At 43.3% G+C, this 25990-nt stretch overlaps 1 protein-coding gene across 2 annotated transcripts in view; it reads left to right on the forward strand.

Moving 5' to 3' along the window:
- Window positions 1-15285: 15285 nt before the first annotated feature.
- Window positions 15286-25990, forward strand: part of ddo (D-aspartate oxidase) — a 70451-nt gene continuing 59746 nt past the window's right edge. The window contains exon 1 of one of the 2 annotated variants that reach the window (XM_048596812.1): window positions 15286-15715. The gene's annotated coding sequence lies outside the window, so the exon portion shown is untranslated. Of the gene's footprint in view, window positions 15716-23466; window positions 23539-25990 lie in introns of those variants that run through there. The other variant, XM_048596811.1, reaches the window with a different exon arrangement.

Below are 25990 nucleotides of genomic sequence, written 5' to 3' on the forward strand. Positions count from 1 at the left end.
TTTTCACTTCCCCAATTATCCTGATAGTTCCCAACACGTCAGGTCTTATCATGGCAAAAGGTGACATGGAGCCAATCTATTCTTATAGAATCATAGAATCTCGTGGGTGCAAAAATAGGCCATTCAGCCCATCAAGTCTGCACCAATCTTCTGAAGAGAGCACCGCCCCCGCCATCCCTGTGTTATAGACCAGACCAGACCCCTCAAAGTATATGATGGAGATAGCCTAGAACCTAACTTTTATATTTTTAAAAGGCAAGTGCAAGGCGCTATGGTCCAGATACATTCAAATTGGTCCACCACTAAGCTTTAATCAGAACACGCTTTATACTTACAACACACTGAAAATACAACAAGAACAATTAGCATAACTTTACTCTATTGAAATACTTTACAAGATACTGTATTATTTAACCACTAATCATCAACTGTTCCAATATAGGCAGCATCCCATAAACACACCCTTGACAAATGCAATTCAGCAACACAGTTATTATTCTCGTGCGCTGTCTCTCTCCAGTCCAGAAGAAAGAAACGATGAAAGAAACAATCTGCCCTTTTTGATTTTTAAGAGGATGCCTCGTTGTCTAAGACTTCACTCTAGCAGCACAGAACTCAAGCTTTTTACTCAGCAGGGAGCAGAAATCTTCTCAACTAACTGAGAGCAAATCTAAAAGTTTTTCTGGGTCTGTGTGAGCCCTGACCTCATCCTCTCATGATTCCTTTGTCTCAAAAAACACCCAGGGAGAACTCAAAACCTGTTTACCAACTGCGTGTCCAAATGAGACATTTCGGCATCACTGTGACAACACCCCTCTGCAAGACAGACAGCACAGAACACCTCTCTTAAAGGCACAGTATTGTTACACCTTTACTCCTACATTTCCAACGGCCAATCCACCTATCCTGCACATCTTTGGCCTGTCGGAGGAAACTGGAGCATGCGGAGGAAACCCACGCAGACACGGGGAGAACGTGCAAACTCCACACAGACAGTGCCCGAGGCTGGAGTCAAACCCGGGTCCCTGGTGCTGTGAGGCAGCAGTGAAATGTTATCACTGTTGTCACATAGAATGACAGCTCCCACACACATGAGCATGATAATGACCAGATCATCGTTTTATTTTTTGTGATGTTGATTGAGGGATAAATGTTGGTTGTGACACCAGTGAAGACTCTTGCTTTACTTTGAAATCGTTCTGAGATCACATCCATCTTAGGAGTTAGGTGGCTTAACATCTCAATGAGGAAAAAGGCAAATCCAACCACATGGCACTCCCTCAGTTCGGCACTGGAGGAAACAGCTTTTATTTTAATACTCAAACCCTTGAACCTGGAAATTTGTAACCCAGAGACAAGACAGGTACCGACCAAATCACAAAGAAAACTGAAAGAACTGCAGATGCTGTAAATCAGAAACAAAAACAGAAATTGCGGGAAAAGCTCAGCAGGTCTGGCAGCATCTGTGGAGAGAAATCAAAGTTAATGTTTTGGGGTCGAGTGACCCTTCCCCGGAACAGTTCTGACCTGAAACGTTGACTCTGATTTCTCTCCACAGATGCTGCCAGACCTGCTGAGCTTTTCCAGCAATTTCTGTTTTTATTACCGACTAAATTATAGCTGACAACCTTGAAATGTTGGCAGGAATGATCAGGATGCAGCTTTTGTTGTAACTTTGTCAGAAGGTTGGATAAAATGCTGAATCTGAGAAAGCTTTTTCTCCAGGGGGTCAGCCATTATTCCACAAAAAATAGCAGAACCCCATCAAACATCCAGGCATCTTCTCTCAAAGAAAGCAACTGGGGATAAGTATCCTGAATCAAGTACATAGCCCTAGTTTCGCGAAAAGTTGTTTGAACAATTAGTTCTCAAACTAACGGTGCAGCCCTGTAATTCTCTGTGTTATAGTTAATCAAACAAGCTGCCAGAAGTCAACAATATTCCCTTAACAGGGATTGAATCTGTTACATCGGTGGTCCCATTTAGTCTGCCTTATATTTTGTGATTTTTTTGGGCCCCAATCCACTCATTCATGATTTGCTGCCACTTCACCATTTCTCCATTAGCAGACTGTCTTCAGGAAGCTCGCTTTTATGTTAAACATGCCCTGTCCACTGCACAACTTTTACTTAGGAACTATAGACGCATCAAAGAGACGAACATGCTTCAGCAAGGCCTTCTGTGAATCCTGCATACGTCTGTGCACCTTACAAAAGAAATTCTGAGGAAGGGTCACCGGGCCCAAAACGTTAACCCTGTTTTTTTTCTTCATAGATTATGCCAGACCTGCTGAGCTTTTCTAGCAACTTTGTTTTTGTTCCTGATTTACAGCATCCGCAGTTCTTTCAGTTTTTTTTAAGAGAAGTCCTGCCTTTGATAGATATTCCACGTCACCTGAAAGTGGGATCCAAGCTGCAGGGGCAGTAATTATCCACCACATCCTGAATCCACTCCAGCCAGACCAGCAATCCACACTTTGATGTTGGCACCAATCCATTGCGTTCCAGCAGACCCACTAACTGAGACATATATCTCCCCAAGGAGTAGGCCATTCAGTGGCTGACCTGTTGCTGAACCCCATATACCTGTCCAAATCCCTTAACAACTTTGCTTAAAAAAAAACTATCTATCTAGGATATAAAATTAACAAATGATTTTGCATCCTCTGCTTTTTGTGGAAGAGAGTTCCAAACATCAACCACCCCTTTATGTGTGCAAAATCAGAAGTTGCTGGAAAAGCTCAGCAGGTCTGGCAGCATCTGTGAAAGAAAAAAATCAGAGTTAATGCTTCAGGTCCGGTGACCCTTCCTCAGGACTGGAAGGGTCACCGGATCCAAGAAGTTAACTCAGATTCTTTTCTTCACAGATGCTGCCAGACCTGCTGAGCTTTTCCAGCAACTTTGTTCTTGTTCCTGATTTACAGCATCCGCAGTTCTTTCAGTTTTTACCCTTTATGTGTAGACCTGCATCTTAACATCTCTCCAGAACTGTCTGGCCGTAATTCTCAGACATTTCTCCCTAGTTCTAGAATCCACACCGAGTCTAAATGAGAACATACATAAGAACATAAGAACCAGGAACAGGAGTAGGCCATCTGGCCCTTCGAGCCTGCTCCACCACTCAATAAGATCTTGACTGATCTCTTACTGGCCTCAGCTCCACTTACCCACCCTCTCACCATAACCCTTAATTCCTTTACTGTTCAAAAAATTATCGATCTTAGCTTTAAAAACATTCAATGACAAAGCTTCAACTACCTCACTGGGCAGGGAATTCCACAAGTTCACAACCCTTTGGGCGAAGTAGTTCCTCCTCAATTCAGTCCTAAATCTGCTCCCCCTTATTTTGTGGCTATACCCTTTGTTCTAGTTTCACCCACCAGTGGAAACATCCTCCCTGCTTCTATCTTATCTGTTCCCTTCATAATTTTATATGTTTCCATAAGATCCCCCCTCATTCTTATAAATTCCAATGAAAATAATCCCAGCCTCTCCTCATACGCCAACCGGCTTAATTCTGGAAGCAACCTAGTGAATGTCCTCTGCACCCCCTCCAGTGCCAATACATCCTTTCTCAAGTAAGGAGATCAAAACTGTACACAGTACTCCAGGTGTGGCCTCACCAGCACCTTATACAACTGTAACAAAACCTCCTTGGTTTTAAATCGAATCCTTCTAGCAAAGAAAGACAAAATTCCATTTGCCTTCTTAATTACCTGTTGTACCAGCAAACCAACCTTCTGTGATTTGTCACACCCAGGTCCCTCTGCACAGCAGCATTCTGCTATTTTTCAGTTCCAGTAATAGTCCCCATTGCTGTTATTTATAGTTTAGCTTTATCTATCCTGTCTTTAGCTGTTAACATCTTGAAGATTTCGATCTGATCACCCGTACCTTCTAAATTCTAGAGAAAACAGATTTGATTTGTATAGTCTCTTATAAATTAACCCCTGAAGTCCAGTTCTGCGGAATAATACATTTTACAGATATGTTGAAGTCAGTCCAGAGCTTTCGTGGAGGCTTCCATTTTCTTCTGTCAAATAGACCATAAAACTAAATGCAGGACTAGGCCTTTCAGCCCATCAAGACTGTTCTGCTATTCAGTGAGATCGTGGTCAATCTGACAATATTCAACTCCACTTTCCTGGCTTTTCCCCATAACCATTAATTCCCTTACTGACTAAAATTTGTCTACCTGAGCCTCAAATACATTTAATGGCCCAGTCTTTACAGACTTCTGGGGCAAAGAATTCCATAGATTCACTACCCTCTGAGAGAAGAAATTCCACTGCATCTCCATCTTTAATATTCAACTGCGTATTCTGAGATGACACCCTCTAGTCCTAGACTCTCCCACAAACAGTCTCTCCTCATCTGCCTTGTCAAGTCATCTAAGAATCTTGTATGGTTCAATAAGGTACCTCTTATTCTCTACGTTCTAACAAAGTACAGGCCCAACCTACTCAACCTCTCATCATAAGACAGTCTCTCTATTTGATATCAGCCTAGTAAACATTCTAGGACTGTATCTAAGTATATCTTTCCTCAGTTAAGAGGAGAAAAAACTATTCACAGTATTCTAACTGTGGTATAGCCAGTGCCTTATATAGTTTTAGCAAGATTTTCCTATTCTCATACTCCATTTCCTGTGAAATAAAGGCCAGCATTGCATTTACCTCACTGTTACTATTGAACCTGAATGCTAGCTTGTGGTGATTCATGGGCAAGACCTTCCAAATCCTTCTGTTGTATGCCTTTCTGCAGCCTTTTTTCCATTTGAATAATATTCAGCTCCTCTATTCTTCTGTCAGAGTGCACAACTTCCCATTTTCCCACATTATATTCCAAATGCCAAGTTTCTTATTGGCTCTTTCACTTAACCTATTGATATCCCTCTGCAAACTGTTTGTGTCATCCTCACCATGTACTTTTCCATTTGTTTTTGTGTCATCTGCATACTTAGATTGCTTATAGTACAATCATTTTCCTCATCCAAGTCATTAAAATATATCGTAAATAATTGTGGCCCCAACACTGATCCCTGTGCCATTCCACTAGTTGCAGGTTGCCATTCTGAAAATGCCCTCATATCCCAACTCTTTGTCTTCTATTAGTTAGCCAATTGTTTATCCATGTTAATAACTACCTTCAACAACATGGGTTCTTATCTTATTAAGTAGCCTAATGTGTAGTATCTTATCAAATGCCTTCTGAAAATCCAAATACATTACATCCACTGCTTCCCCTTTATCTTTCCTACTTGTTACATTCTCAAAGAATCCTAGTAAATTTTTCAAGCATGATTTTCCATAGTCTGATGTTCCTTGATCATATTATGTATTTCTAACTGCTCTGCTGTTACATCCTTTACAATAAACACTTGCATTTTCTCAGTAAAAGATTTTTTTTGTTTTCTTTCCTTTTTAAATTAGTATGTTACATTTACAGTTCTCCAATCTTCAGGGACTTTTCTGGAATCTAAGTTTTCTGGAAGCTTTCTGCACATCGTATGTTTATTCTTTCAATCTGTTACTATACTTAACTTCCTTGAGTAACCATGATTGGTTTATCCCCTTCCTAAAATCCTTCTTTCTCGCTGGAATATAGTTTAATTGTAGGCCATGGACTGTTTTCTTAAATATCTGCCATTTTCCCTCAACCCTCTTTGTTGCTAAACTCCTTTCCCAGTCCAATCCAGCTAGCTCTGTCCCAAATCTTCTATAATTACCCTTGCATAAGCTGAGCACAGTTCTTTCTAACCCAAATATTGACTGGAAACGCTATAGTTCGAGTACTTTAGATGGGTCAGTTTTTGTCCAATGTGTGCAGGAGGGTTTCCTGACACAGTATGTAGTTAGGCCAACAAGAGGCGAGGCCACATTGGATTTGGTACTGGGTAATGAACCAGGCCAGGTGTTAGATTTGGAGGTAGGTGAGCACTTTGGTGATAGTGACCACAATTCGGTTACGTTTACTTTAGCAATGGAAAGGGATAGGTATATACCGCAGGGCAAGAGTTATAGCTAGGGGAAAGGCAATTATGAGGTGATTAGGCAAGATTTAGGATGCATAGGATGGAGAAGGAAACTGCAGGGGCTGGGCACAATTGAAATGTGGAGCTTGTTCAAGGAACAGCTACTGCGTGTCCTTGAGAAGTATGTACCTGTCAGGCAGGGAGGAAGTGGTCGAGCGAGGGAACAGTGGTTTAATAAAGAAGCTGAATCTCTTGTCAAGAGTAAGAAGGAGGCTTATGTAGAGATGAGGCATGAAGGCTCAGTTAGGGTGCTTGAGAGTTACGAGTTAGCCAGGAAGGACCTAAAGAGAGAGCTAAGAAGAGCCAGGAGGGGACATGAGAAGTCTTTAGCAGGTAGGATCAAGGAAAACCCTAAAGTTTTCTATAGTATGTCGGGAATAAAAGAATGACTAGAGTAAGATTAGGGCCAGTCAAGGACAGTAGTGGGAAGTTGTGCGTGGAGTCTGAAGAGATAGGAAAGGCGCTAAATGCATATTTTTCGTCAGTATTCACACAGGAAAAAGACAATGTTGTCGAGGAGAATACTGAGATACAGTCTATTAGACTAGACGGGATTGAGGTTCATAAGGAGGAGGTGTCAGCAATTCTGGAAGGTGTGAAAATAGATAAGTCCCCTGGGCCAGATGGGATTTATCCTAGGACTCTCTGGGAAACTAGAGAGGAGATTGCAGAGCCTTTGGCTTTGATCTTTATGTCGTCATTGTCTATAGGAATAGTGCCAGAAGACTGGAGACTAGCAAATGTTGTCCCCTTGTTCAAGAAGGGGACTAGAGACAACCCTGGTAATTATAGACCAGTGAGCCTTACTTTGGTTGTGGGTAAAGTGTTGGAAAGGATTATAAGAGATAGGATTTATAATCATCTAGAAAGGAATAATTTGATTAGGGATAGTCAACACGGTTTTGTGAAGGATAGGTTGTGCCTCACAAACCTTATTGAGTTCTTTGAGAAGGTGACCAAACAGGTGAATGAGGGTAAAGCGGTTGATGTGGTGTATATGGATTTCAGTAAAGCATTTGATAAGGTTCCCCATGGTAGGCTATTGCAGAAAATACGGAGGCGTGGGATTGAGGGTGATTTAGCGGTTTGGATCAGAAATTGGCTAGCTGTAAGAAGACAGAGGGTGGTGGTTGATGGGAAAGGTTCATCCTGGAGTTCAGTTACTAGTGGTGTACCTCAAGGATCTGTTTTGGGGCCACTGCTGTTTGTCATTTTTATAAATGACCTGGATGAGGGTGTAGAAGGATGGGTTAGTAAATTTGCGGATGACACCAAAGTCGGTGGAGTTGTGGATAGTGCGAAAGGATGTTGCAGGTTACAGAGGGACATAGATAAGCTGCAGAGCTGGACTGAGAGGTGGCAAATGGAGTTTAACGCGTAAAAGTGTGAGGTGATTCACTTTAGAAGGAGTAATAGGAATACCGAGTACTGGGCTAATGGTAAGATTCTTGGTAGTGTGGATGAGCAGAGAGATCTCGGTGTCCATGTGCATAGATCACTGAAAGTTGCCACCCAGGTTGATAGGGTTGTTAAGAAGGCGTACGGTGTGTTAGGTTTTATTGGTAGAGGGATTGAGTTTCGGAGCCATGAGGTCATGTTGCAGCTGTACAAAACTCTGGTGCGGCCGCACTTGGAGTATTGCGTACAGTTCTGGTGACCGCATTATAGGAAGGATGTGGAAGCATTGAAATGGGTGCAGAGGAGATTTACCAGGATGTTGCCTGGTATGGAGGGCAGGTCTTATGAGGAAAGGCTGAGGGACTTGAGGCTGTTTTCGTTAGAGAGAAGAAGGTTAAGAGGTGACTTGATAGAGACATACAAGATGATCAGAGGATTAGATAGGGTGGACAGTGGAAGCCTTTTTCCTCGGACGGTGGTGGCTAGCACGAGGGGACATAGCTTTAAATTGAGGGGTGATAGATATAGGACAGATGTCAGAGGTAGGTTCTTTACTCAGAGAGTAGTAAGGGCGTGGAATGCCCTGCCTGCAAAAGTGGTGGACTCGCCAACTTTAAGGGCATTTAAATGGTCATTGGATAAACATATGGATGATAATGGAATAGTTTAGGTTAGATGGGCTTCAGATTGGTTTCACAGGTCAGCGCAACATCGAGGGCCAAAGGCCCTGTACTGCGCTGTTATGTTCTATGTTCTATGTTCTAAGTTTCTCCCTCTCAAACCGAATGGTAACTCTACCATGTTATAGTCACTGTGTCCGAGGAAGTCTTTTTCGCTGACATAATTTTTTAAACCTGCTTCATTACACCAGATCCAAAATAGCCTGATCCCTGTTTGGAACCATGACACATTGTTCCAGGAAACAGTCCCAAGATACACTCTGTGAATTCTTCCTTGTGGCTACCTCTGCCAATTTGACTATCCCAATCTGCATAAAGATGAAAGTCACTCAAGATTAGTTTACTACTTTTTTCATGCCCTCATTATCTCCTGATTTATTTTCTGTCCTACTGTGGAACAATTTGAGGGGGCCTATAGACAACTCCTATCAATGTATTCTTCCCTTTTTTATTCATTCCCTCAACCCATACAGATTCTAAATCTTCCAATCCAAGACCATTTCTTGCTGTTGTACTTATTCCATCCCATACCAGCAAGGCTACCCCACTGTCTGTTCCTTCCTGTCTGTCCTTTCCAAAAGTCACATATCCCTGAATATTTATTTTCCACTTGTGGAATATGGGCATGCTATCTGGTCCAGCATTTATTGTCCATCGCTAGGTCCCGTTGAGAAAGTGGTGGTGAGCTGTCTCCTTGAACCGCTGCAGTCCATGTGATGTGGGTTGACACACAATAATATTAAGGAAAGAATTCCAGGATTTTGACCCAGCAACACTGAAGGAATGGCGATAGGATTAGGGGAAGGACAGTGGGTGGCTTGGAGGGGAACTTGCAGTGGTGTTCCCATATATCTGCTGCCTTGTCCTTCTGGATGGAAGTGGTTGTGGGTTTGGAAGGTGCTGTCTGAGGATCTTTGGTGAATTTCTGCAGTGTATCTTGTAGATAGTACACACTACTGCTACTGAATGTCAGTGGAGGAGGGAGTGGATGTTTAGTTCCCAGTTTTGATCTCCTTGTAACCGTGTGCCCATATGGTGAATTGATCTTACCTATTAATCTCAATTTGTCCCATTAATTCATCTGTTTAGTTCTGAGCCATTAATTTTGTCCTTTTACCATGTTTCTCCCTCTTTCACCCTATTTCCGGCTGTTTTTTGTATTTTGTGCACTCTGTCCCTCCCTGTCCCATTCTGGGTAATGTTATCTAAAAAGCCTGCCCTGAAATGCTGCCTGTCCTCTTGCTTTATGAGCCAAATGGCCTCTCCCAAATCCTTTCCCTTCTCCAAATCGTTTAAAGCCCGTGCTACAGCTCTAGTTATTTGATTTGCCAGGACACTGGTCCCAGTTTGGTTTAAGCGAAGCCCATCCCAACAGAAGTGCTTTCTTCTATCCAGTACTGGTGCCAGTGCCCCACAAAGTGAAACCCGTTCCATCCACCTCAATCTTTGAACCACACGTTTAATTCCTCAGCTTTACTTGGGCAATACCAGTTTGCCCCAGCTCAGGTAATAATCCAGAGATTATTATGTTGGATGTTCTGATTTTGAACTCAGCTCCGAGCTGTTCAAAATCTTTCAATGGAACCTCCTTTCCAGTCCTAGCAATGTTATTGATACCTATGTGATGGGCAACAGCTGGGCGACTTTCCTTCCACTCCAAGTTCTTCAGCTCCAAAGGAGATGTCTTTAATCCTGGCAACACAGCCCTTGGGACTTTTGCTCACGTTTGTACGGAACAATATCTATCCCTCTGATTACACTGTCCGCTACCACAACTACACTCCTATTTCCAACCCTTAGTTGAATGGCTCCATGGTGCTATGATCAGTTTGCTCATCCTCCCTGCAGACTCAGGTAATGATTGGATAATTGCAGGGATGGGGTGGGGGGGCGTCCTCAATTTTAACCTCCTGGGTCCTCAGACCTGCCTGATCTATGATCACACCCTCCTGGTCCTTGATCATAGACCGATTTTGAATGATCTAGTCCAAGGGGTGTGACCACCCTCTGGAGCAAAGTGTCGACATATCTTTCCCTTCCCTGATCTGGTGCAATGTCTGCAGTTCTGACTCCAGTTCCTCAATTCAGATCCAAAGTTCCTCCAGCTGCAGACACTTAATACACACGGGTTCACCTCGGTCACCTTGCTGTCCAGCAACTCCCACATGTTGCAGCAGCAACGCATCAGCTGTCCTACCATCACAACTGTATTTGATTTAACTTAGCAATTAATTATTCTGGATTCCCTGCTCTTTACAATTTACTATAAAGAGCATTTCTCATTGCTATTAAGCAGCTACTTTTAGGAGTAGAAAAGAAGGGAAGGAAAACACTGGAAACTAAACACAAACTGACGATCTGACTTTTTCTTTAAAGATTAGAAATATTCACCAGGCCTACACACTAACCAGCATCTTTCTCTGCACTGGGGTCATGCTATGGTTTGTGATATCTCTCTGCCACTGATCTCCCTGCAGGTCAAGCATCTTGATCCACACCTCTTAAAATCTCCCACTCATCCCTCACTCTGAAGACTTTACTCCTTCCAGCAAACCCTAGTTGAAGCATCTCTTTGCATCGAATTCCTACTGTGAGCCAAATTTCCAACAGGAATGTTGGGAACTCACTTCATCTCACTCTGCCAAAATCCCACATGCACTGACCATGTTCCTTACTGGCCATGTGGTGTAAGAACGTTCTCATAAGGATCTGCTCAGAGACTCTTATTAGCCACAGTGACTGACCAAGGGACTCTCGCAGTCTCACTGCCTGCCATTGGAAGGGTTTATAAGCCAACAATCAAGTTGGCTGACCATGTTAGAAATGCATCTTCCTTGACTATCAAATGTTGGAGTGGGACTTGAACACAAAACTGGACAAAGACCAAACAAATTCCTCCTTAGTAGACAAGCGAAGCAAACTATCTCTATCTTTGGTCATAATTTCCAACCATTTCTTCCTCATTGAAGATTTTCTCTTTCGTTTAACTTTGTTTTCACATTCCATATAATCTTCCTTTTCTCGCCATCTCGATTCTACTGGAATTAAGCTTTGTCATTTGCCATTTGCTTTTGTTCTCAAACATCTTAAAAACAAAACTCAATTTTTCTTTCTAGAATCACTGTGCTTTAAAACCCAAGCATACATCTTGTGGAGCAGTGGTAGTGTCCCTACCCCTGAGCCAGGAGGTTCAAGTCCCACCTGCTCCAGAGGTGTGTAATAATATCACTGAATGGGCTCAATCGAAAAATAGGTTAAATATAAAGAAAAACCTCAAGCATGGTCTTACTAATAATTACTTTCTGACTTTCAAGTTTTGATCTAAATTTGTTTTAATTTTGTGGCATGCAGTCTCTATCCAGACTAATTAGAAGTTTCTTTTTGAACAGCTACTTGTCACATTTTATTTTCGCAATGGAGACAACATATCCAAGAGTGGAAAAGGACAATATCAAAAAAAAGGACAACAAGGTGCAGGGCTGGATGAACACAGCAGGCCAAGCAGCATCATAGGAGCAGAGAGGCTGACGTTTCGGGCCTAGACCCTTCATCAGAAAAGGGGGAGGGGAAGGGGGTTCCGAAATAAATAGGGAGAGAGTGGGAGGCGGATAGAAGAGGGATAGAGGAGAGGATAGGTGGAGAGGAAACAAACAGGTCGAAGAGGCGGGGATGGAGCCAGTAAAGGTGAGTGTAGGTGGGGAGTTAGGAAGGGGATAGGTCAGTCCAGGGAGGACGGACAGGTCAAGGGGGCGGGATGAGGTTGGTCGGTAGGAGATGGAGGTGCGGCTTGAGGTGGGAGGAGGGGATAGGTGGGAGGAAGAACAGGTTAGGGAGGCAGGGACGAGCTGGACTGGTTTTGGGATGCGGTAGGGGGAGGGGAGATTTTGAAACTTGTGAAATCCACAAAAGGATTTGGATTTGAAATTACAGAGATTCACTTTATTTTCAAAGCCTTGTTTAATTCAAAACAATCATTGAGTGTTAACCTTTGTCCTCGACAGTAAAATGCTGTGTAATCATTAAAGTAAAATGCTGTACTGTCTAACATCATAGTTCTTTTATTCTAATGTGCATATTGTTGCTTTAACTTGTTTTCTCAAAACCAATGTTTCTCTGTCTTTATTGAACTGCATAGGGTGACTTGTTACTTGAACACATTGGGATATCTTTAATTGTTACAGATATCTTTTGATTAAAGGAAACTGTATTTGAATAAGTACATAATTCAAGGATACAAATTTATCAGTGCAGCCTAACATAATAAACGGGATGTAGGTTGGATCTGTTAAAGTGTATACTTGACCATCAAATGATCATTCTTGGCTTCTGCTGCATGCCCACAAATGTCAGTTCACTATAGCTTTTGTGTTATTTTGAAATACCTGAAGAAACCAGAAGTGGTCATTTTGTTCTAAACAATGGATGTTGGAAATGATCACAAATAATGGTTTGGATGCTGAAATCCCTGGCTATAATTTATCATGTCAAGAAGTGATGAGGTTCACCATTGTCCTTTTGTCATGTGATCTTAGGTCTAAAGGTTGTCCTCCAAACACAGCAGGGGCAAGGGGCACCTTTTAACGAATCATAGCTTTATATCTAATGTGAGATCTGAAAAATGGTGTAAATATCGTATGAAATCCCAACAGGAGGAAGAGTCGCAAAAGGAGAGATCTGAACAGAACCGAAGTCATCAGCCTTTCTAATTTACAAAGCGAGGATTGGAAAACCCTGGAATAAGACAGGTTAGCTACATATTCATCGTAGTTCCTACGTATTTTTAATTTCAGAAAGATTCTTTAGGAACGCAGTACTCTATGTAACGTTGACAATATGTTTGTAATACTAGATTTTTTTCAAAAGTCAAGTTTAATCATGAAAGAACTGCAAAGTCATTGTTCTTAAACCTTTGTTCTGTGTGCTGTAGTACCTCTGCTGAATGATACAGTATGTGAGGGCCTGACAGTCTGCTGAATGAGCTGATTTCAGTGACAAGGGGATTTCAATAGCTCTCAGTGTGCCATTAGACAGGATAGTAGAAATTGGCAAACTTTCCTGATTGCTATCCATTGGACACAGGACACTGTGGACTCAGGTTCTGTAGCTCCTAGCTTTGGAGTTGCCTTCCTAAATCTTTTCATCTCTTTAACCCCTCTCTCTTTCCTTCTTCAAGCTTACCGCTCGGGCCCCATGTTGGATTCAGTGTTAAATTTTGTTCAATAATGCTCCTGTGAAGTATTTTGGGGGCCATTTCACTCCATTAAAGATGCTATACAAATGCAAGTCATTGTTGGATGTACATAGCTCTGGTTGAATAACCGGCTGCCACTACATGCAGGCTACCGTGGAACAAAAAAGACCAATATGGATACATTCTGGGAGGTTAACCACCAGACATGAGGCCTTCCTGATTCAAGGAGTTAACAATGATTAGATTGTTTCATTTAGTAAAAGCATGCACTGATCAATGAGAGCACAGCTGTAGCTCAGTTGAAAGCATGTTCACTGTTCTGTCACAAGGTTGTTGGTTCATGATCCACTTGAGACCTCAAGACCAACATTCCTGACTGAAATCCCGATGGGGTGCTGAGAGGGCACTGCTTTAGGCTCTTGTAGTAGGGCAGCAGTGTCCCTGCCTCTGGATAGACTCAAGGGTCACCTGATCCCAGAGCTGTGTCATGATTTGTCTCAATAGACTAATTCAAAATTGTTTTTCTACACACGTACCAGTCTTACAATGTCTGATCTCGGAAGCTAAGCAGACTCAGGCCTGATCAGTACTTGGATGGGAGACTGCCTGGGAATACCAGGTGCATGCAGTATGACATTTCTCAGGCTGATTGGTTATAATGGTCATACTTCCAGACTTATACTCTAAGGACATGGGTTTGAATCTCAGACAACAAGGTGCAGGGCTGGATGAACACAGCAGGCCAAGCAGCATCATAGGAGCAGAGAGGTTGACGTTTCGGGCCTAGACCCTTCATCAGAAAAGGGGGAGGGGAAGGGGGTTCCGAAATAAATAGGGAGAGAGTGGGAGGCGGATAGAAGAGGGATAGAGGAGAGGATAGGTGGAGAGGAAACAAACAGGTCGAAGAGGCGGGGATGGAGCCAGTAAAGGTGAGTGTAGGTAGGGAGTTAGGAAGGGGATAGGTCAGTCCAGGGAGGACGGACAGGTCAAGGGGGCGGGATGAGGTTAGCGGAGACTCGGGGACCGCTTTGCAGAACACCTACGCTCGGTCCGCAATAGACAACTGCACCTCCCAGTCGTGAACCATTTCAACTCCCCCTCCCATTCCTCAGACGACATGTCCATCCTGGGCCTCCTGCAGTGCCACAACGATGCCACCCGAAGGTTGCAGGAACAGCAACTCATATTCCGCTTGGGAACCCTGCAGCCCAATGGTATCAATGTGGATTTCACAAGTTTCAAAATCTCCCCTCCCCCTACCGCATCCCAAAACCAGTCCAGCTCATCCCTGCCTCCCTAACCTGTTCTTCCTCCCACCTATCCCCTCCTCCCACCTCAAGCCGCACCTCCATTTCCTACCGACCAACCTCATCCCGCCCCCTTGACCTGTCCGTCCTCCCTGGACTGACCTATCCCCTTCCTAACTCCCTACCTACACTCACCTTTCCTGGCTCCATCCCCGCCTCTTCGACCTGTTTGTTTCCTCTCCATCTATCCTCTCCTCTATCCCTCTTCTATCCGCCTCCCACTCTCTCCCTATTTATTTCAGAACCACCTTCCCCTCCCCCTTTTCTGATGAAGGGTCTAGGCCCGAAACGTCAGCCTCTCTGCTCCTATGATGCTGCTTGGCCTGCTGTGTTCATCCAGCACCTTGTTGTCTCGGATTCTCCAGCATCTGCAGTTCCTACTATCTCTGGGTTTGAATCTCACCAGGGGAGATGGTGGGAGTTTAAATTCAATTGTTTGTGGCTCTGTAGTTCTGTTTCCACCTGGTGCCTGGAAAGCCCAGGATCAAGTTCCACCTACTGCATAACATCCCTGAACAGGTGATTAAAAATATCTGAAACAGCCAACAAGATGTCAGCAGCTGATAAAACTGTGCATTCGGTTACAGGCAGCTGTAGTAGAAGGTGACAGCAAGAGGCAAAGTCCAGGGAGAGCAAATAAAAGGCTAGTCGCCTCTCAAACTCAACAGTAAGAAGAGTAAGTGACTCAAATGTTGATGCAAGTTACAGGACAATAAAATGTGACTGAACAGCAGTTGGCAAGCTGAGTAAACATCACCATTTAGAGTGATTAAAGCCCTGGAGATGGACGGAGCTTGGAGGAGCAGCAGCACCACCTATTGTTGGGAGGGATGAACAGCGAGTATAATGGCAAAAATGTTACAGTAATAAATAGTCAAAACTGGGAAATACTGGAGATCCAGAATCAAAGCAGAAGATGCTGTAAATGAAGAATTTAAGAGTCATGATCTTTTGGAGACGATTTCGCCTCTGGACGGGCAGCTGGCTGTGGTTATCTGGCTATCCTGTGTGTTAGGCCTGGCTGATTTTCACAGGCCAAGCCTAAGCTCTCCAAACATTTGGGAGAATATTTATAACGTGTCACACACAGGCCGACTAAGACAGAGGTGAGGCAACACATTTTCTCACATTTTCTCTCCTGTCGGTGGCTGTTTGCATTGGCATCAATCTGTGTCTCCCTATGGTGGTTTCAGTCAGTCTGTGACTCCATGTGAAAGTTTTCTTCGGTATCATGGTGGGTCTGGCCTAGGATACCAATGGGGCATCGAGTCCTCAAGTCCAGAGCCATGAAATGGACTAAGTGGACACTGTCTTAAGTTCTCTCTTTTTAAATTTCTTCTTTCTTATTATATTATCGTGGAAGGACTGTTATTCTGAACATTCTATTTCTTTATAGAATCCCTACAGTGTGGAAACAGGCCCTTCAGCCCAACAAGTCCACACCGACCCTTGGAGCAACCCACCCAGACCCATCCCTCTATAACCCACCTAATCTACACATCCCTGAACACTATGGGCAATTTAGCATGACCAATCCACCTAGTCTGCACATCTTTGGACTGTGGGAGGAAACCCACACAGACACGGGGAGAATGTGCAACTTCCACACAGACAGTTGCCCGAGGGTGGAATTGAACCTGGGCCCCTGGCGCTGTGAGGCAGCAGTGCTAACCACTGAGTCACCATGTTTAGTTTTCTATATTTTTTCTTAAGAATTTGTACTCAAGAATCTGCACTCGGGACCTTTGAGCCTAAGATGGTGCCATTATGGTGATTTGTAAATTTTTCCCCATACTCATGTGAGTACATGTGGCAATAAAGCTAATTCAAGAGGTTTCTGAGTCCTTGGAACAATCTTGCCCAAAAAGCAATTGAAACAGATTCCCAGAATAACATTAAGGCAGAAGCAGATCGATTCTTGGTTGGCAACGGGGGTAAGTGGTTCCCTGGAGAAGGCGGCAATGTGGAGTTGGGGGGGTTTCAATCAGCTCAGCCGTGATCTTATTGAATGGCGGAGGATGTTTGAAGGGCTGAGTGGCCTACTCCTCCTAATTCATGTGCATTTCTAAAGTGGGGGAGGGGGTGGTGGGGGGTGCGGTGTGGATGCGGGGTGACGTTGCAGCATTTTCAGGACTCCAAACAATTGAAAATTACTTGCCATATTTCTTGCTCAAAGGGCGTTCGTAGCAAAGCTCAGAGGATTGACATGAAGTTTAACAGGTCTGAGGGCATGCTGGAAAGAGTACATGCTGCTAAAATGTACAAGAGCCACCAATGAGATTCAGGACAGTAAATACCTGCCAGTGGAATGTAAAAACTCAAACTTGAAAATATTTATGCTTCCATTGTCAGCTTATCTTAAATTTAGCCATTGCTGACTTGCCAACTGGCTGAGTAACCGTGAAAAGTACGCTCTATAATTTTACTTCCTCAACTTAATGTTCGTTACGTCCCAAATTGATGTGCTGTGAATTGGATTGCAGTTATGGTATAAAATAGGTTTCACAACCTAAGCGAGCATTTCATACATTTCCACTTCTGAGGAAGAAACTGAGAGTTCCTTATGACATTGAACATATATCAAATTCTTCTGATCATTGGCGTACATTCAAGTCTAGGCATGAGAAAGGACCAAAACAATGGCATGAGCTCACTTGCTCAGATGGCATTCTCTCAAACCTACTTTGTTGTGTCATATTGTGAGCTGAGGCAATGTCTAAAGCTTATCAATTTGGCTTAAACTGTTAAAAAATAGGTAAGATTAACACTTGTGTAGCAACATTCATTAACTCGGTATGCCCCAAAGGTCACAAAATATCTTTTGAAAGTATAGTTACTGATATAATGTAGAAAAGCAGCTGCCAATTTGTACATAGCAATCTTCCTTAAATAGCAATCAGACAAGGTCATTGTGTTTTAATTATATTGGATGAGGAATAAATATTGCACATGACTAGGGGAACTGCCCTGCTCACTGTCAAATAGTGCTACAGAATCCTTTGTGTCCATTGAAGAAAGAAGGAAAAACTCAGTTTAGTGCCTCATTGAAAAGATTGCAGCACCCCTTCAGCATGGCATCAGAGAAACCATGTGCTCACATTTCTGTAGGGGATTTGCACCCACAACCTTCTGATTCAGAGGTTTATACGCTTCCAACAGAGTCCCAGCTAACATGAGGACGGATATACTTGGGCATTTACATCTCTGTAACACTCTGACGCAGTCACAATGCTGCATATTCCCTCGCATTTTACATGTCAAATCATAACTCCCATTTATAAAGATCAGGACAAAGATTCTAACAAATACAGAAATTGCTGGGAAATCTCAGCAGGTCTGGCAGCATCTGTGGAGTGAAATCAGAGTTAACGTTTCAGATCAGGTGACCCTTCTCCAGAACTCTTTTGATTTTAATTTAGGACAATGATTGAGTTGCGTTTAGCTGATTATGGACATATTCCTCCCACCCAGCTTTTCACTGCCATGGTGTTTTGTTCTCTGTGGCAGTCTTATAGTAAGCATATGGCCATAGTCACCAGCAGTGATGTGTACGAATAGACATGACTGGAGTTAATGTATTAATATGGCTTTAGCTTTTACTTTATAAGAATCTATGTATTTTAAGTTGTAAATACTCAGTCCTGAGAAATTAGCTTGTGGAATTTTCTGTGATAATACTCCTGCAAATTTTAGCTCAAATAAACTAATAGTAAGATAACTATATATGACCAAATCACTAAGTCGTCTCAAGTTCCTCAATCCTGATACAAAACATGCTGGTATACCTTTTGTTCACTCAACTGGACACCGAGACTCTCCAAGATACCATTGATGCCTGGAACTTGTGTTTTGCCAGCAGCAGTTTAGCTACAGAGTTAACCATTGCTTGTTACAGCAGGATTCCTAAAATGTTGCAGCAAGTTGTGGGGAATCTAAGTCCCCTCCAATGGTCCAATCAATACAATTTCCCCCCTGATCTTTCAGTGCCGTTTGTATTAATTAAGGTCAGTTCTGTGACCTGTGTTTTCTTGTAGCTGGTGTATCCACCTGCAGTAAGTTACTGTACCATCAAATCCTGAGAATATTTATTATCTTTGTGTACGTTGAGTCTGTCATCGCTGTTGCGACTCTTAAGCTTGGTCCTACCTCTCCCTGCCCCCATCTCTCCTCAAACGAACAAATGGCTAGAATTAAAATGAAGGTCAGGCCTGAGGGATGTTAACTTGGGTTGGTCAATAAAGAGTTTGCCTGCTATAGTACCTACCATTCCAACCAGGTGTCAAAAAGCACACCACTCGTGTTCAGACATAATTCAGGCACTCCACTGATTTTTGCTGCGGTTGAATAAGTTTAATGCTGTTTTCTAACTAACACCGAATTTGATGATTTTTGCTGTGTTTTTGATCACATTTTGTCACTCATAGAGTCATAGAGATATACAACATGGAAACAGACCCTTCAGTCCAACTTGTCCATGCTGACCGGGTATCCTAAATTAATTTAGTCCCATTTGCCAGCATTTGGCCCATATCCCTCTAAACCTTTCCTATTCAAATACCCATCCAGATGCCTTTTAAATGTTGTAGTTGGACCAGCCTCTACCACTTCCTCTGGCAGCTCATTCCATACACGCACCAACCTCATGAAAAAGTTGCCCCTCAGGTCCCTTTTAAATCTTTCCCTTCTCACCTTAAACCTATGCCCTCTAGTTTTGGACACCCCCCATCCTAGGAAAAAGACCTTGTCTATTTACTCTCTCCATGCCCCTCATGATTTTATAAACAACTATAAGATCACCCCTCAGCCTCCAATGTTCCAGGGAAAATAGCCCTAGCTTATTCAACCTCTCTCTATAGCTCAAACCCTCCAATCCCGGCAACGTTCTAGTAAATCTTTTCTGAGCACTTTCAAGTTTCACAATATCCTTCATATGCACACAGTATTCCAAAAGTGGCCTAACCAATGTCCTGTACAGCCGCAACATGACCTCCCAACTCCAAGGTCTCTTTGTTTAGCAATACTCCCCAGGACCTTACCATTAAGTGTATAAGTCCTGCCCTGATTTTCCTTTCCAAAATGCAGCACCTCACGTTTATCTAAATTAAACTCCATCTGCCACTCCTTGACCCATCGGCCCATCTGATCAAGATCCCATTGTACTCTGAGGTAACCTTCTTCGCTGTCCACTACACCTCCAATTCTGGTGTCATCTGCAAACTTACTAACCATGCCTCCTATGTTCACCTCCAAATCATTTTATATAAATGACAAAAAGCAGTAGACCCAGCACCGATCCTTGTGGCACACCGCTGGTCACAGGCCTCCTGACTGAAAAGCAACCCTCCACCACCCTCCTCTGTCTTCTACCTTTGAACCAGTTCTGTATCCAAATGGCTGGTTCTCCCTCTACTCCGTATGATCTAACCTTACTAACCAGTCTACCATGAGGAACCTTGTCGAACACCTTACTGAAGTCCATATAGATCACATCCACCGCTCTGCCTTCATCAATCCTCTTTGTTACTTTTTTAAAAAGCTCAATCAAATTTGTGAGACGATTTCCCAATCCATTTAAAATTCAGACCATTACTTTGTAGTTGCCATATAGTTGCAAGGATTGATCAGAAAGAGAATGCAAATTGAGTAGGAATGGCACATGGAGACACACCATTGTTCATGTAATGCCACTATCAGAAATGATGGCATTTTCCTAACCACTGCTGGTTATATAGACATTTGTGTTATAGTCATAGAGTCACACAGCACGGACACAGACCTTTCTTTCGCGTACACAAGTATATTGGCCTGGATTTTGTGGACTGTGGTGAAGATGGAGAAAAGGCTCATGATCAATACATGTGCAGCTCTCCAGAGGCCATTTGTGGGCTTTGGAGTGACAACCCATGGAGAGGTCTTGTATAAAATATACAGAAAACAAAATAAAGGATAAAGAAAATTGGAATTTGGACAAAGAAACAAAACACTTGTTAAACTAAAGATAAACAGTTATTTTAATTTTTAATAAACCACCAACATTAATTACATTCAGAACGAATGAGACCACATGAGTTGATAACAATGGTAGAAGGCCATTTGGACCATCAAATCTGCTTTCCCATTCAATACCACCTGTTTGTGGCCTTAACTCCACCTATTTGCCTGTCCCCCATAACCTTTGGCTCTTTTGTTAATTGAAATGCTGTCTAGTTCAGCTTTCAATATGTCCATTGCCTCCACAACTCTCTTTGGAAGAGAATTTCATAGACTAGCATTTTCTCTGCGATTAAATTCTCTCTTATCTCCATTGTAAATGAGACAGCACTTATTTTTAAACTAGATTTTCATTCCTGACGAGAAGAAACATCTTCTCAACATCCATCCTTTAAATCCTTTCAGACCTGTTCATGTTTCACTAAAACTGTTTCTAATTCTTCTACGGTCCAAGGAGGACAATGTCAACTTGCCCAACCCTTCCCCCTAAGATAGCCCCTCGTCACATACAATTAGCCTGGTGAGCCTTCTCTGAATAGTTTCCATTGCAAGTACGTCCTGTTTAGATAAGGAACCAGAACAGTACACACTACTCCAGTGATGGTCTCACCACTATCCCCATCCATTTGTCTCGAGACTTCCCTATAGTCCATATACTTCCATATACTACTTTATATTCTATCTCACTTGCAATAAAGGCCAGCATTCCATGTGCCTGGATATTGTCCAGGTCTTACTGTCTTTGAGCATGGGCTGCTTCAGTATCTGAGGAGTCATGAATGGTGCTGAACATTGTGCAATCATCAGCGAACATCCCCACTTCTGACCTTATGATGGAGGGAAGGTCATTGATGAGGTAAGTGAAGGCAGTGGTTGGGCCTAGGACACTGCCCTGAGGAACTCCTGCAGAGATGTTCTGGAGCTACAACCACCTTCCTTTGTGCCACACATGACTCCAACCAGCAGAGAGTTTTTCCATGGACTCCGGTTTTGGCTACGACTCCTTGATGCCATACTTGGTCAAATGTGCCCTGATGTCAAGGGACCATGTTGTTTTGAAGAGAAAATTGATCTCAGGGACTTGGTAAGCAATGTCCTGGGTGATAACATTGTGATGGGTGAGGGGATCCCACTGGAGGGTGATAATGAAGTCCTGCTTTTCAACTTATTTCCTAGCTCCCCACTTTCTGCTTGCAGGGTCTCATTCCTCTTTTTACCTATGCTATTGGTACCGACATGGAGCACAACCTCTGGCTGTTCTTCATCCCTCTTCAGAATGTGCCACAGTTGCTTGGTGATACCCTTAACCCTGGCACCAGGGTGACAACTTATCATCTGTGGCTGCAGAAATGACTATGTGTTCCCTTTACAGTAGAACCCCTGATGGTTACTGCTCTCCCACTCTTTTCACCAACATTCCCTGTCGTGAAAGTGAGCCATTTGTGGTGCCACAGACTGGGCTCTTGCTGCATTCCTTTAGTGCTTTCACTCTGTCTGATAGCCACCCATTCCCTTTCTGTGTGTGCACTCTTTACACATACCTCACTGTAAGTGCTATCAAGACGGATCCCACACATGCAGATGCTTCACACCCATTGCTCCAAGGTCAAAACATGGATTTTGAGTTGCTGTAGTTGCCTCCTGCACAAGTGGTCACCCCAGACACTAGAAATGTCCCTTACTTCTCTCAATGCACAGAAAGAACATTCCACATGGCTGAGCTGTCCTACCATGACATTCCATTAAGCGACTCTGTTCACTTCCTCCAGTTTAAAGAATATTAAATATATACTAGGGAGCTTAACGTACTTCTTATACTTTTGACAGGACTAGATCGAAGCTTGGGACCAACAGCAGCTGCTTAATAGCTAACCTCCCAACTTCCCTGAATTGTCACTCTTGGATTTCTCTCCCAAACTCTGCCAAGTTTTCCAGCACAGTTCTCCCACTGGAGATGTTGATAAGCCCTAAAATTAATGCAGTGAACCCTCTCTGAACTGCTTCTAATGCAATTCTATCTTTGTCTAAGTAAGGAGACCAGAACTGTACCTAGACTAAACATACTGTCTCACTAAAGCTCTGTTGAGATGCAATAATTTTCCTTTATTCTTATATTCCATTCCCCTTGTAACAAACACTATTATTCCATTTGTCTTCCTAATCACTCACTGTACTTGCTGCAGTGATTGGAATGAGCTCAGCCAAATGAATCTCATAGAATATGTGTTCCCTGATTGGGGCTGTTAATCTGGTCCAATCAGGGAGCCCTGGCTGACAGATATAAACAGGAGTGTCAGCGATTCTGTTCACTCTGAGAGCTGGCTCTGAGGGAGCTTAGTCAGTGTATTGTACTATGCACGTGTAAACAAAGGGTGATTTGGTGACGAGATACCAGCCTTTGTGGAGTTATTTCACTTACAAACTATCTTTGTTTGTGATTCTTGTTCCTGGGTATTCAGGTACCTCTGTACCTTGCATTTGCCATATCTCACCATTTTAAAAATGTTTTCTGTTTGAAAAGTGAGCAAGTTCACATTTTCCCAGAGCATCCCGCAACTGCCAAATATTTACTTTTGTCCAGTCAATTAAACCTGCCTACGACCCTCTGGACAGCTTAGTTTCTTACCCAGCTAGGAGTCAGAGGCAAACGACCACTTTCTCTCTAAATGCTGCCAGACCTGCTGAGTGTTTATAACTTTAAATAGCGTCTAGATTTAAGAGCATTTTTGCTTTTTTTTAAATACTTGCGCATCTGTAAATTTTAACTTACATTTTAAGAAGAAAGTTAGGCCAATAACATAAAAGATGTGAAACGTGCAGACTGGGGCGTGACATGGCCTTGATTTGACCGGTTGGTAACCCGGAAGTTAGTCAGCCAGCTTCTCTGAGCGATACTGGCAGGTGGAATGAGCGTGTTATTCTCCAGTTTGCTGTCTGTGTAAGTACTGGCTGCTGGCTACAAATGGGGGTCAGAGAACTAGGACATTACTGATGTTCAGGGTAGTTACCGAGGAGAATGAAACCAGCTCCGCTCCGCAGACAGAAGGAGAGACTGGGAGACACAGAGACTCAGTAAAATAGGGACATGCATCCCAGTGCTGGCGGAGCTCCCTCTGCTGTGTTGCAGTTCTGTTTTTGGTTAACCGCCCTGTGGTAAACATGTTATCGTGGATCTGTTAGGGTTTTATTTTGAACGCACACAGCTAAGCAAAGTTTCTGAACACTTGCCTCCTCCCTCGACTTACTTTGAGAGGGCACCTCTTTATCTACGGTTGTCCTGGGTATAAATATTAAATCCTCCAAACTTCATTCTGCTCTATTTTGAAGCTAAAAATTGTCCAGAGCCCTCAGTGAGAGCTGGGAGTTGGGAAAGAGTAAAACCAGTTAACCCCACTGCGACACTTGGAAATGAACCTAAGGGTTAGAAGTACACAGAGTAACTTGGAACAGCATGTCGGAGGTAGCACGAACTGCAGATGCTGGAGTCAGAGTCAATACAGTGTGGAGCTGGAGGAACACAGCAGGTCAGACAGCATCAGAGGGGCAGGAAAGTCCTGATGAAGGGTGTAAACCCGAAACGTCAGCTTTCCTGCTCCTCTCTGAAGCTGCCTGACCTGCTGTGTTCCTCCAGCTCCACACTGTATTGACTGGGACTAGCATGTGTCTGGTTTGCCAGTTCTACTGTTTCTGCTACTGCTTCAAGAACAAGCGGGGATTGTCTGTTGGAAACTGAGTCATAGAAACCCTACAGTGTGGAAGCAAGCCACAACAGTTGTATAACCCAATCCACGGTGGCTATCTAAATGGAGAGAAACTTCAAAATGCTCCTGTGCACACGTATGGGTGCCCTTGTTCATGAATCACAGAAAACAAGTCTGCAGGGATACCGGCTAATAAGGAGGGTTAACGGAATTTTGGCATTTATTGCTAAAGGAATAGAGTACAAAAATAGGAAAGTGTTGCTACAACTGTGCAAGCATGAGTAAGCTAGCACTGGAGTGCCTGATACAGTTTTGGTCCCATTATCTGAGGAAAGATGTGACTGATTTGGAGGCGGTTCAGAGAAGGTTCACTAGATTGATTATAGAGATGAAAGGCTTGTCTTAGGAGGAGAGATTGAGCAGTTTAAACTCACTAGAGTTTAGAAAGATGAGAGGAGGTCTAATTGAGATATATTAGATGTTATAAGGGATTGACCAAATAGAGTAGAGACTGCCCCACATGAGGAAAACAATCTAGAATGGGAGGTCATAGTTTAAGGAGAATGGTAGCAGGTTTAAAACAGAGATGGGGAGAAATTACTTCTCTTAAAGGGTAGTGAATCTGGAATTCACTACGTCAGAGTGCAGTGGATTCTGGGACGTTCAGTAAATTTAAGGAGGAGATAGATTTTTAATTACCAATAGAGTGAAAGGTTATGGAGAGTGGCCAGGAAAGTGGAGTTTGTTGCTGAATTGCCTACTCCTGCTTCTAGTTCTTCTGTTCACTCCTGACTTGTGAATTGTAGAGAGTGGACAGGCTTTGGGTAGTGAGGAGGTGAGTTAATCACCAGAGAATTCCTAGCCTCTGACCTGGTCTTGCAGGCAAGCCCTGGTTTTGGGTACGTGTCATTGCTGCTAGCAGCCCAGGAGACAAATAAAATAGCCTTATGATTTAGGCACTTGGTGAATTGCTTGTGGTTATAGTGGCAGCCACCTCCAGTGGGGCTATGTGTGTGCACACGCACAAGAACACAGCATTGCAGAAGCACATGGCATCTCTGAGCAGTGACCAAGTGGCAGCTGGGAGCTGCCTGTCTCAATATGGTGCTGCCAATATAATCCGTGATGATATCAACGCTGTCCCTCCTTTGGAGCAGCTGTTTCTTTTCCCCCATGTCTCTGACAGACTCAGCCCGAAGAACTGGGAGAGAATGCAAGGAATAGCTGAGGTAGCACATGGGATTGGCAGCCCAGTGACATCACTGATGGCATTTCGGTGCTTCGGTTTTTAAAAGCAATCGGCGGCAGATTTAGAGGGAGTTGTTTGATTGGGTGAGATGGTTTAAGGCAGGAGAACTGGATGGGCAGCATACCAATCTGCTTGATCAATAACAGTGATGGCTAATCTAGCGTCAGCTCAACTCTCCCAGACCCTCCCTTGGCTCCCTGAAAGACCTCAAGTTAATATACCTCCAGTTTTAATATATTTGAAGATGAAGCATCCACACCTTCTGGATTGGAGAATTCCGAAGACTGACGAGCCAGCAAAAGGAGCATGTTTCTTGCAAAAACGTGAATGTTTTAAAAGCAAGTAGTTAGCCGGGTGTTGTCACTTAACCCATCACTAGGGCCCCTATTTATTCACTTCTGCGTGCCTGAGGGACTTCTGAGTGTTGTCAGTAGTTATTA

The sequence above is a fragment of the Rhincodon typus genome, chromosome 5, assembly GCF_021869965.1.
Source record: "Rhincodon typus isolate 14 chromosome 5, sRhiTyp1.1, whole genome shotgun sequence".
NCBI classification, from domain to species: Eukaryota; Metazoa; Chordata; class Chondrichthyes; order Orectolobiformes; family Rhincodontidae; genus Rhincodon; species Rhincodon typus.